Here is a 13,854-nt window from a genome sequence, read left to right as displayed (position 1 = left end):
CGTAACACTGCACAACATTAACCCAACAAATCATTTTACAAATAGCTGTAAGTTGTAATGGGATAATATATGTAACGGAGGCCAGAAAGTAGAGGCTGATGCCTGATCTCTACAGACGCTAGTGGCTGTAGCCATTTAGCCTCCTTGTCGGTACGTCCGCCTCCCATGCCGAAGACCCTGGTTCGAGCCCCACTCAGAGCGAGTGCGTGGAGTGTCAGAGAGGACCCGGGAGAGTGGGGTTACATATAGTATAACATTTCACGTTCCTTGCAGTTCATTATGATGACATAAAATAATACGATCAGATATACAGGTAATACAAAAACGAATAAATTACCTCATCCGTGATCATGATTCGTTTATCCAATTTAGGTACATTGCTATGGTGAAAACGCATTAAAAACGACATCTCCCATCGTCACCTGCTTCATAGCGTCATCAAGCTTCGCCTTTGTTATTGTTGGAAATGCGCCCTCTTGTGGTCAATTACACAAATCCCATATTGCAGCTTTAATAGTGAGTGGGAAGGCTATCCGTAGTCAGGCTCTGGTGGAACTCTCAAACTTGGAGGGAAAGAAAAAAAAATTATTTAACTTATCTTTTGGTAACACCATTCCCTTGACTATAGTAGGAAACCACAAACACCACACTATTTGAAAACCCTGTTTTTTTCTACGTTTAATGCCAAGTTAACGCAGTGTGTCATTATATAATTTTACATACAATATTTTAAAAATTAAAATAAATAAACTTTTCTCTCAATGCTTAAATTCTTACTCGCGTGCCAAGCCCGCGAAACCGGGCAGCTGGCTTATATAAACCGGCGTCTTCGCCCACCGCGCGCACAGCCTGACTCCCCTTTGAGTGACATCCCCAGCAGTGCGTTTTCCTGAGGTAAATTACTTTTTACTTAATCAGTTTGGTTAAATTACTTTTTTTAATTATGGGCCGGCAATAAAAGTAAATGACATTTAAAACTATGAAGAAAGAAAGTAATATTTAATTATAATAAGTAATTATAATAAACAGTCTGAGGGAACAGTTCGTTTTTTCTGAGGATTATAACTACTAAAATAAATAGCAGGCGTTTCACTCATGAAACCCATTAAATTGTAATAAAAATTGGGCTGTCTTTTTCGGTAAATGGATCACGGAGAACGATTTTCCGTCTTTTTATATCTACAGTCCGCTCATCGGAACCGTAAACACCGTTAAATGCCGTTACATCTGTGTGACGTCATGGCTCATGGAGCCAATCCGCTCCGTTTGATAGACGCTCTTTTGTTTCAGAGTTATCTGCAGTGTTTCCGGTTCTTTAACTAGAGTGTGGCGTATCGCCACAGTTCCAAAATAAATGTTAACATTTCAAAATGTTTACATTACTTAAAGAGACCAATTATACAATTATTCTTAATACTATTGTTATTACTCATATTTGTATGTTAAGTAAGTTAGTGCATTGTCACAGGTTTGACTGCGAGCGCGTGAGCTCCCGCCCTCTCACACACTGAGCCTGCGCGTGCACCGAGAAACATAAGAGACTCATAAGCCTTTACACCTTTATGAACTCAGGCATCCCTCATTTTGTAACAATAACAATTAAAATGGAACTAGTGATCGACCGATGTATCTGTTTACCGATATTTTTCCCGATATTTAAGCATTTTTCTATAATCGGGTATCGGTTTTGTAATATCGGATTCGCCGATTTTCGGCGCCATCTTGTGGCCGTTTTGAGATTTCCGCCATTGCAGCCCGGGTGTCTGAGGAGATCAGTCAACAACAACTCAGTCCACAGGTAAATATATGTTCTACTTGGCTGCTTTAATTAATCAACTTTATTTAACATAACAGACATGCACAAATGAGATCTGAGACATAAATTCCTGATATAGTAGATTTATGCAGCGTGTTTCTAAACAGTTGAGACGAACTCATTGAGTCACGTAATTCATCATGTCCTGCCCCAATAAAGACGTATCTTTACATGAATTAAATAAAACAGACATGAATGAGTGCATGTTGAAAATAAAAGCGTTGAATTTAATTCTCTATCTGTTGTATTTGCTCACCATTAGTCTAGAAGAGAAAGTTTGTTCATATTGCTTAGCAACTGACGGATGATCTGGAGGCTTAAGCACGGCCACTGAATGAAACTTTTGTCAAGATTATCTTGTTTAAACACCCTAGATTATATTATCATTTACTACATAACAATTATTTCGCTAATACACATATAAATATAGCCTACCGCTTTGTGGAAATTAATTATTTATTATCTCCATGCGCGATCGCGGTTGATTAAATTATAGTCAAACAGCACTTTGTCAGTTGGCATTTCATGATTTAACGTTAGATTAAATTTAGATCATAAAATGCCAACTGACAAGTGCTGTTTAACTTTATATAGTCTCGAGAAAAAAAGTTCGTTCATATTGCTCAGCACCTGACTGGGTTGATGATCAGGAAGCCTCAAGCAATGCCACTGAATGAAACTTTTGACAAGATTATCTTGTTTAAACACCCTAGATTATATTATCATTTACTACATAACAATTATTTCTCTAATACAAATATAGGCTACATATACCGCTTTGTGGAAATTAATTATTTATTATCTCCATGCGCGATCGCGGTTGATTAAATTATAGTCAAACAGCACTTTGTCAGTTGGCATTTCATGATCTAACGTTAGATTGAATCTAGATCATAAAATGCCAACTGACAAGTGCTGTTTAACTTTATATAGTCTCGGGAAAAAAAGTTCGTTCATATTTCTCAGCACCTGACTGGGTTGATGATCAGGAAGCCTCATGCACGGCCACTGCATGCCATTTTTGAAGGAAGCAGGCTTACAGGGCAGAATGCTGAAAGACTCTGTTTTCTACACTAAAACCTAGTTCTGCTTAACTGGGAGTAAATAGCTATGCACTCCTAAATAGCCCTCCAGCCCCCACCAATATGTTAGAATCATTTTTGTGCTTTATTTTTTTACCTGTTTTTATTTTTTTACCTCATCAAAGCTTTTATTTTAAAACAAAGACACTTAGTAACAGTGCGCTTAAATTTTTTGGACTCAGACCCCTCTATTTATTTGTGTATAAATATAATGTTTTTTTTTTTTTGTATGCAAGGGGGGAGTGATTGTTATAAATAAAATGTTTTTTTTCAGCTCATTTGTGTTTTAATAATTGTCAGAAACAGAAGTATAACAGTAAATAAATATCGGTTCTGCATATCGGTTATCGGGTACATAAACATACAAATAATCGGTATCGGTTATAAAAAACCAATATCGGTCGATCACTAAATGGAACACAATAATAATAATCATTATAATAATATTATTCTATATTATATTATTCATAATATATTATTCTTTTATACACATTCAGAGCCTTTATAAACTTTGAGAATTTATAAAATAATTATTCACTTCTCTCTTTTCCAGTGTCGATAGCCGTCTGATTGTTGTAAGTTAAAATAGCAGTAAACCTGCATCTCTGATTTGCCAGTTTCATTATAAAATACAAATTTACTAATAGTCACTGATGAAACTAAAAACATTTTCATTTGTACAGACACATCTCACTTCTATTCATTCCTCTTTTTTCTTTTCTCTCCTTTGTGTCTACAGCAGCTATACACACCCCAAAGGCTCTTTTAAGAGCCACATCACCAAGAGCGTCTTTGGCTTTGTAAGGATATACTTTGACTGACTATCAGATCCCAATCAGTATTTGAGTTTAGATCAGTTAAATCAACATCAGGCAGCATGTTAGTAATGGCATAGTTTAAAAAAAAAAAAAAGATCTTTGATCTGCCAGTTTTCATAGTAATACTCTAAAAAAAATATTCTTTGACTACTCTGTTCATCAATACAGACCCATACATAATTCATAAGTATATTTTCAATATCTCACTCATAATCAGTAAGGTTTCTTACTTTTCTTTCTTCTGCTTGTGTGTTAGTGACACCAACATACAACCCAAAGGCTCTTTTCAGAGCCACATCGCCCAGCATCCTTGGCTTTTTAAGTATGTTTCTACTGACTGTCAGACACTTTTAATTATTTGGGTATAGATCAATTAAAGTTATATTGTGCAGAAAACCAGAGCCATCAGTGTCTTTTAATAAACACATTAAAGAGGTTGTTTTTCTAAAGTACAGTCTAGCACCCTGCATTTATGACTAGTGTTGTCAAAAGTAGTAGTATTTGAAACAATACAATATCATTCTGCATTTCTGATTTAGCATGTTCATAATATACCGTTTAGTCAATAATAATTAATGAAAATAATACATATGAATATGTAGACATTTGCAATATCTCATCCATATTCACTCAGTTTTCCTATTTTTCTTCCTTTGTGTCAACAGCTCCTACATACACCCCAAGGCTCTTTTAAGAGCCACTCGCCCAGCATCATTTAGCATTGTAAGTACGTTTTTTAACTGTCAGACAATTTCTAATTATTTTGGTTTATATCAAATTAAAGCTACATTCTGCAGCAAGTCTGAGTCATCGGTGTCTTAAAGACATGAGAAGGGAGTTTCTTCTAAAATACAATGTAGTATCCTGCATTTATGATTGGCCATGCTCATTTTTGTGAACAATGACTGCTGTAAATTGCATACATTTTTTATCCATACAGATGTTTACAATCTCGCTCATAATCAGTAAGGTTTCCTACTTTTCCTTCTTCTGCTCGTGTCAGCGGCTCCAACATACAACCCAAAGGCTCCTTCCAGAGCCACAGTGCAGAGTGTGTCGTTGGCTTTATCTAGTTTTATATCAATTAAACCTTATTGTGCAGCAAGTCTGAGTCAGTGTCTAAAGACATTAAATTTATGATCCTGTTCTATCAATTTAAATGTAACGCGTTCATAATGAGTTGATTTGTAAATATTGTTATTTTTTCTTTAAAGACTATAGTTATAAATCTCTTAAGCTACTTTAAAGACTTTAGTTATTTAGTTAGAAGTAATTTAGCACATCTCTATCAATACAGATTTATGCAATATTGTCTCCCCTTTTGCTTGTCTTTAAACAGACCATTGGCATCCAATGCTCTAAGCTGTTTTTTTAACCATCAGGCAAATTCTTAGTGTTTGATTTTGGATTCATCTTTGATACTCATGTTGATTCATAGCGTAATTCAACAAAGCACATCCAGTATTTGTTAATATGCTCTATCCTTGTGTAATGTAATGTCTACCATTGTGAGTAATATATTACTATGCTTTCTTTGATTTATTAGATCTTGTGTCACCCTCCACTGCTGCCTCCACAGAGTTTTTTCCCTGCAATCTATTACTTTAAGGTACTTAACTTTCGCTTTAAGTAATATTTGTGTCATTATTTTGGATATGTAGTCATCTTGGTCACATGTGTTATTAGGCATGGAGAAACTAGATTCACATTTGCATTTTTTAATTTCCAGTTAAAAATCCAAGAATCACTTAATCCTCCAGCTAAACTAACTTACATTAAAGAGGCAAAATACAAAATGTTATGGGTGTGAAATTATTTATCCAGACAATTTAGTTGATGTTTACTTACAAGCACGCACACACACACACACACAAAGAATTTAGGCCACAACATAGAAAAAAACAAAAACAAAGAAAAATAATAAGAAAAGATAAAGAAAAGAAATACTCAACTGCCTCAGCTTTAATTAGGTAGTGGAAGGTGTGGGGATTTCAGACTCCAATGCTGAATGACAAAATAACCTTATAAAGTTTAATTATTAGACCTTTTAAGTGCATAGTGCGTAAGTACATGGTGTATTAAGTGCATAGTCCCTTGGAACTGCACATGTGTATTGCCTGATCTAACCTGAAAAATAAACTTTAACACAATGAGACAGTTGTTGAAACAACAGATTTCACTGGTATTTTTAAATATGAAATTAATTCATAAGGTTGGTGAACAGCTTTTGGAGACTTTGCCATTTACCTATTAAAGGAGACAGGAGCTTAACTTGCATGAAAAAGCGGTTCACAAAGTGTTTTAAAGACTGCTGCTAAATGAAAAGTCTTACAGGGACTATAACATAATTTAATAAAGATTAATTACCATTTTCGAAAAGCAGCAAGGCACATCTATGGCCAATCCTCTGTGCCATTCATCAGACACCATCAGAGTTTTTCCAGTGACACCGACACTTGGTCCATTCAAGCCAACACACCCGAATTTCATGAGGAATCCATAAATAACAATCAAGAAGTTCTTGGAAGTGCTTAGAAGGGGGGAAAAAATAACATTACATTTCTTGAGAACTAGAAATAGAACTTCACAAATCGACTAAAACTGTTAATTAGGATGTTGCTCATTAACCACATTCATGTTAACCTTTTTTTTTTTTTTTAACTGTAAAATATTCTGATTTTTTTCCTATGATGTACAAGGCTTTGATTTTCAAATTATGCCTTTACTGTTTTATATACAATAATGAATCCATATTTTTATGTTTAATATACTGTACATACTTAAATTCATTAAACTCTGACAGCGTTCGAGATATAGGTATTAAACAACTGAAAAATATTCACAATATTATTCCCTATAATGCACAAGGCTTGATTTCCATACCATGTCTTTGTTTTTATACAGTACTGAAACCATATTTTTCATGTTTAATATACTGTACCCACTTAAATTTGTTAATCTCTGACAACATTTGAGATTATGCCTGTATTGTTTTTATATACAATACTGAAACCATATTTTCTTATGTTTTATGTGTCCACTTAAATTGATTAGCCTAAACTCTGAAAACGTTTTGAGATATCAAACCAATATGGGTGAGAATCTCTATAGACACCTCACAATTCAATTACGATTCAGAGGGCTGCGATGCCATGATAAAACGATTATCAATGCATCTTTTGTCTGGGAGAACATTCGTGCATAGTATGTCAGGATCCTGCCCTGACAGCCCTGTCCATCTTGTCTCTGTTCCATGTTTCTCTGTTTGTTTTGTGTCTAAGCACATGGTTCTATCTTTGTTTGTGTCTGCCACGTGCTCCCCTTGTCCCACCTCCTTGTTACCCCTGGTCACGCCCCCTTGTTTAGTCCTTGTCTACTTGATTGTTTTCACCTGATCCTCATGTGTACTTTCCTATATATTGGGGTTTCTTTCCTTGTGTCTCTGCTGGTTCGTTTTTGGTGTTTACCCATCTCTTAGCCTAGAATTTATCCCTTTGAGCTTGATAATTATTTTGATATCTTATCTAGTTGTTTATATCCTTTTTTTGGTCCTTAGCTTTGTCTAGTTTAAAAGAAAAGGAAGTCTTTTTGTGTATTCTAATCTAGTTTTGTTTTTCATTCGATTTAAACTCATTTATTCTTGCTTAAGTGATTCCAGTTTTGGATTGAGTTTTGTTCTTACTCTTGGTTTATAGCTTTGGTTTTCTTTTGCTTTGTTCTAATTTTGTCTTCAATTGTCTGTGTCGTTTTGAGTCTTGTTTTTGTGTATTGACCTGTCTTGGCCCCACTCGGATTTCCTGACCACTGTACCCCACTGCCTGGAAGCAGCTCACCTCTCTCACGTGTCAAGTCTCTGGTCTTGTGAGTCTCTACCTGGCGACTAGTCTGGTGACGTTGCAGTTTCACTTGAAGCTACGAGTTTCCTGTGTCTACCTGACCCTTCCTCTGGAGCTGCCTACTCTGTGCTTGGGCCTGTGGTCATCTTGGACTGTCTCAGTGGTCATCCCTCCTGCCCGTATTGTTGTCTGCCCAGCCCATCTGTTTGAACTGTTTCACTGCAAATTCCCAAGCTGTTCCAGTCTTTGTCTTGTTAATAAAATACCCTTGTCTGCTCATTCTGCATTTGGGTCCCATTTCTTGCAGATCCCTGACATAGTACGCATTTCAAAACTGTGGATGTTATTAGGGCTGACTTGCATCTCATATCTTCATCCTGCTGAAATGTTCCTAAACATTCTTCAAAATGTGCATTCCGAATAAATAAATTTATTTCCAAACTAACATGCTTCATTTAAGTTTGTCTTCTCATAAACCATGTTTTAAACATTTTTTTTCTTACTGAGGCCATCCTTAAAAATATTTTGGTTTGCAGTAACAGTAATTAAAAAAAAAAAAAAACAGGTCTTTAGGTCGGTCTATTTTTTTTTTTTTCGAGTTTCATTGTTAAAAAAAAGGAAGATTTTGGTGATGGTGATGATGTAGGTATGAATGTAAACAAATTAGCATATTGTGACGTCACTGACTGGGTCTTCAACCCATAATTGCAAACCTCATTTTGATGCAGGCTATATAGACCACAAACAAAATAAAATCTTTGTCAAAAACATGTTTATTGCATGAATTTCGGGTGAGAAGAAAAAAAAGAGGTACTGTTATACTGTTTTACTTGCATCCACCACTAGGTATCAAGTTCAGTTTATTTGTATAGCGCATTTACAACAGCCTCCTGGCTGACCAAAGTGCTTTACATAAGAGCAAGAATATTATATATACATAAAGAAAAATAAAAAAATAAAATAAATAAAAAATAAAATAGACCAGACAAAAATTTTAAACCACCCATTTCAAAATGTAGCATATCACAGTAGTCAGTACACTAAGGAAAATAAAAAAGTTTTTAGCAAGGATTTAAGAATAGACAAGGAAGGGGCCAGTCTGATCTCTAAAGGCAGGGTATTCCAGAGTCGTGGTCCAGCCACTGCAAATGCACGCTCCCCTCTACGCTTTAGCCTAACACGAGGGACCACCAACAGAGCCTGGTCACAGGAACGTAGGTTTCTTGATGGAGTATAAGGATGAAGAAGTTCAGATAAATAGACAGGAGCTTTGTTATGAAGGGATTTATAAATGAAGAGGAGAATTTTAAAGTCAATTCTCTGAGAAATTGGCAACCAGTGAAGGGATCTGAGAATTGGGGTTATGTGTTCCTGTTTACGACAGTTTAAAAGAAGTCTGGCTGCAGCATTTTGGACTAGCTGAAGTCGTGCAATTTGAGATTTAGATATACCGCAATATAAAGAATTGCAGTAATCTAGACGTGATGTAACAAATGCATGAACAGCCATTTCTAGAGTTTTTGGAGTGAGAAAGTTTTTAATTTTAGACAGTAAATGAAGCTGATAGAAACTGGATCCAATAACAGAAGAGATATGTCTATCAAATTTTAAGTGTTGGTCAATAGTAAAACCTAGGTTCTTCACCCGTGAGGATCTAAAAACGGATAAACTATCTAGCTCAGGGCTTATACACTGAGAGGTATCATTAGGACCGAAAAGAATTACCTCGGTCTTGGCCTCGTTTAAGAAGAGGAAATTTTGGGCTAGCCATAATTTCACCTCCTCTAAACATTGGAGAAGAGAAGTGATCGCAGTGGAGTTGTTTTTCTTAACTGGAAGATAGATTTGAGTGTCATCTGCATAGAAATGAAAAGACACACCATGTTTTCTTAGGATAGAACCCAGAGGCAGCATGTACAGAGAGAATAGAGAGGGAGCTAAAATAGAGCCTTGAGGAATGCCACAGGTCAGAGGAGCAGGGGAAGAGAAAAAAATTCCCAGTTTCACTAAAAACCTTCTGTCAGATAGGTAAGACTGAAAGCATTTGCTTTTAGACCTACCCAAGACTCTAATCTAGATAATAGTATGGAGTGGTCTATGGTATCAAAAGCGGCTGATAAATCTAAAAGAATAAGAACCACAGAGTCCCCGGAATCAGTGGAGAGGTAAATATCATTTAAAACCCTCAAAAGGGCGGACTCAGTGCTGTGAGCAGACTTAAAACCAGATTGAAAAACCTCATAAATAGAATTACTAGTCAAAAAGTGTTGAAGTTGATTCAGCACAATTTTCTCTAAAACTTTTGAAATAAAAGGCATAACAGAAATTGGACGAAAATTTTTTAGAACAGTGTGGTCCAGTGAAGGCTTCTTGAGAAGAGGAGTGACTGTAGCAACTTTAAAGTCGGCAGGAACGGAGCCAGTTTGGAGACACTTATTAATAAGAGACAGCAGACCTGGCCCAATCGAATCAATAATTAATTTAAAAAATTTGGGGTGAATGATATCGCTAGAACAGAATGAGGGCTTAAGATTGTCAATCACCTCCTTCAATTCCTGGAGACTGATGGGTTGAAAAGCATCCAAAAATGCAGATGAAGATGACATGATAGGAGAGATGGTTAAAGTTAAAGTGGGGCAGACACCAAGTCTTAAGTTAGTAATTTTGTTACTAAAATATCTCAAGAAGCTTTCACAGAGAGCATCAGAGGCCACAGGCAAGGTGTTAATAGAAGGATTGGTAACCGACTGAATAATTGAAAATAAAACCTTAGGTTTAGAGTGATTAGATTCAATTATGTTAGAAAAGTATGCAGCTTTTGCAGACTTAGCTGCAGACTGGTATGAAGTAAGAGAGTCTCTGAACAATTGAAGAGAGATCTGCAGCCTGTCTTTTTTCCATTTACGTTCTGCCTTTCTACAGTTTTGTCTTAGGAGACGGGTATCAGAGTTTTGCCACAGTATAGATTTAGTTTTTTGCTTGTGAGGCTTAAGGGGGGCAGTTGCATTTGCTGCCTTAAGCCAGGCAGAGTTCAAGAGGCTAAGATGTTGATCAGCATCCAAGTCAGATAACGGTTGATCTAAGTGCAACTGTGAGCAACAATCAGCAAAACACAGGTTGAAATTTGTGCTAAACTGCGGAGAGTAGAAGCGAGAAAGATTTACAGTAGTATTTGAAAAGTAAGAGAGATCTGGAAGACACAGTGTGAATAATATAGGCTTATGGTCAGAGATCATAAAATCAGAGAGCACAACATCAGTCACATCAAGCCCATATGAGAGTACAAGATCCAACGTATGACCCTGAATATGAGTAGCGTCGCTGATCCACTGGGATAGATTAAAAGCATCGATAATATTAAGAAACTCATGTGATAAGGGGTTAGACGGACAGCAGACATGGATATTAAAATCGCCCACCAATAGAAAGCGATCGTAATTTGTGGCAATATTGCCGATCAGTTCAGTGAAATGCTGTATAAAATCCTTAGTGCAGTGCGGAGGACGGTAAATCACCACTAGACATACAGGACCATGAGTGACAAGTGTTCATTGAACCGATTGTAAAATCGATTTTGCATGTCTAAATAAGTTTTATATGGCAAATAACACCAAATATAGGTAAAACCATGGACAACAGGCAGGACGAATGTAAAGACCAATATTTCTGATGATTTATTGGCGTGAAGTTACGTGCACAATGACAAACAGGAGAGCAACATTTTCGAAAAACAATAAGCAAAGTGGACCGCCATAATGCAAAACATTTACTGCAGGCTTCAACGTGGCTGTTTTTACGAATAGAAATGTCAACCACAACAAAAAATCGCATAGGCGATTCTAGGACTGTCAAAAAAAATATTTGTTGAATGCAAAAACGTTGCATTCGAATTTTAGGTGTGCATTAAGGAAGCTGCCTTATGAGCCCCGGTACTTCACAGTCCGTGTTCCATTCCATCTCGCCGTGCACACAGCCGTGTTTACACAACTTTCAAAGGCGGACGAGCTCGACACGCAGTAGCTGCTGTTTCATCTTTCACCTCGTGTACGCGCACTGTCCGCGCGGTCTCAAAAAATGCCTGCACGCGGATGATGAAAAGGACATAATGCAGACAGTGTGCGGAGGCCGCAGTATATCTTTATCAGTGTTGCTCAAAAACATTCAGCTTTTGCTTTGTTATTAAAAACTTTTATTTTGAATGATTGAGCGATGAACGATTTGGAATGATGATTGCAAATGCGGTTACTTCCATTCACGCTGAAACGACTTCCGTTTAAACTGAAAATTCACGCACATCCACATATGAAATCACTTGCATATATATGTACACAAATAATGCATAAAGTTTTATTTTTTATGTATGCGCGAGTGTTTTATATGTATGTGCGAGTGTTTAATAGGTGTATATGCACGAATCAAGTTTATGTGTAGGTGTGTATCCAGCGAGTTTATATGTGCGAGTGTTTGATAGGTGTGTATGCACACATTGCTAACATTATATGTATTGGTATCGATTTCATATTAGTGTTCACGTGTATTTTATATATGTATTTTTGAACATCCAGTAGTATGCATGTATATGCGAGTAATTTATAGGTGTATATGCACGTGTATATAAATATATGTTTTGTTTATAGTTCTTTAAGCAAACTCAATTTAAAATATTTTTATGAACCAATTATTATTATGTTGTTTTTTCACAGTTATGTATTCTAATGCTTTGAATAAACGTTCAGTAATATTTTGCTAGATGCGCTATAATGAGGCCTAACTGAAATTATGCATTTTTAATTCGAATACAATTCGAATTTTGATCATAATTAAGTAAAAAAATTCAAATTTAGTTTTTCAGCTATTTTGACAGCCCTAGGCGATTATTGCCCGAATCTGTATCTGTATGCATGAGACTCTCTGAATACCGGCAGAATTCACATTTCTATTGTATAAAGAGAAACATTGTGCAGAAGTATTATTTGCTGTTATGCATGTGTGTCCGAAAATATGTCATCATGTGTCATCAGAAATATTGGTCTTTACATTCGTCCTGCCTGTTGTCCGTGGATTTACCTATATTTGATGTTATTTGCCGTATAAAACTTATTTAGACATGCAAATCGATTTTACAATCGATTCAATGAACACTTGTCACTCAAATCAAACAGGATTTTTTTTCACAAAAGTGACAACCCAAGAAAGCAAAGTAAACGGTCTCTCATTTGTAGGTTGCATTGATACCTAGTGGTGGATGCAAGTAAAACAGTATAACAGTACCTCTTTTTTTTTCTTCTGACCTGAAATTCATGCAATAAACATGTTTTTGACAAAGATTTTAATTTGTTTGTGGTCTATATAGCCTGCATCAAAATGAGGTTTGCCATTATGCGCCCGAAGGCACGGGCAGAAGATCCAGTCAGTGACGTCGCGATATGCTACTTTGTTTAAATTCATACCTACGTCATCACCATCACCAAAATTGTCAAAAAAAAGTTACTGTTACTGCAAACCAAAATATGACAGACGTTAAATGTATAATATCATATTATTTCCAAGCACTGTAACGTTACCTGCAAGTATGACACATTGAATGATTTCTGCTTATAATACCACAACCTGGCATATGTTCTTCGGCCAGTTGCATTACTGAATGCTGACCGAAAAAACAAGCCTTGTGCATTATTATTATTATTATCATTATTGCTTCTGGCGGTTGCGGGTTGAGTGGCAGGTTTTCGCGGCAGCTGCAGCTGCCAAGCAAAGATTTTACTCAATCTCACATAATAAGAACATATCGCAAATGCTTACCTCGACTTACGTCGCAGCCTACAAGCACTTAAAAACGTCAAAGAGGCCCAAGAACCGCTTCATCCTAGAAACAGTCATGTGTCGACATGAGTTGCTCATCTTCTTCTGCTTCAATTTTTAATTGGCGGGAGGCAACTACTTAAGGTGCATATCCGCCACGTGCATATCCGCCACCTGCTGTACTGGAGTGTGGACCAGCGATCTGTAATATTCTTAATAAATTAGAACACACACACACAGGGCCCTATTTTAACGATCTGAAACGCAAGTGCGGGTCTCGGCGCTGTTGCTATTTTCCCGGCAGGATAAATGGCTCTTGCGCCCGGCGCAAATCTGAAATGGGTTGGTCTGAAGTAGCTTCATTATTCATAGGTGTGGTTTGGGCGTAACGTGAAATAAACCAATCAGAGCGTCATCCAACATTCCCTTTAAAAGCAGGTGCGCAAGTTCCATTATGGATTGCTATTATTATGGCGTATTTACCAGGCGCACGCCAGGAG

The 13,854-nt window shown here is 36.6% G+C and overlaps 1 long non-coding RNA gene across 1 annotated transcript; it reads right to left on the bottom strand.

The window, feature by feature from the left end:
• Positions 1-5,597: 5,597 nt before the first annotated feature.
• Positions 5,598-13,460, bottom strand: LOC113091817 (uncharacterized). Its single transcript, XR_003287451.1, has 3 exons — positions 13,355-13,460; positions 6,084-6,246; positions 5,598-5,720 (listed from the first exon to the last, which is right to left on the bottom strand). It is a non-coding gene; the product is annotated as an uncharacterized LOC113091817 (long non-coding RNA).
• Positions 13,461-13,854: the final 394 nt, after the last annotated feature.

Source organism: Carassius auratus, unplaced genomic scaffold, assembly GCF_003368295.1.
Source record: "Carassius auratus strain Wakin unplaced genomic scaffold, ASM336829v1 scaf_tig00214320, whole genome shotgun sequence".
NCBI classification, from domain to species: Eukaryota; Metazoa; Chordata; class Actinopteri; order Cypriniformes; family Cyprinidae; genus Carassius; species Carassius auratus.
Note: the sequence above shows the minus strand (reverse complement) of the source record. Positions and strands in the feature narration are given on the sequence as shown.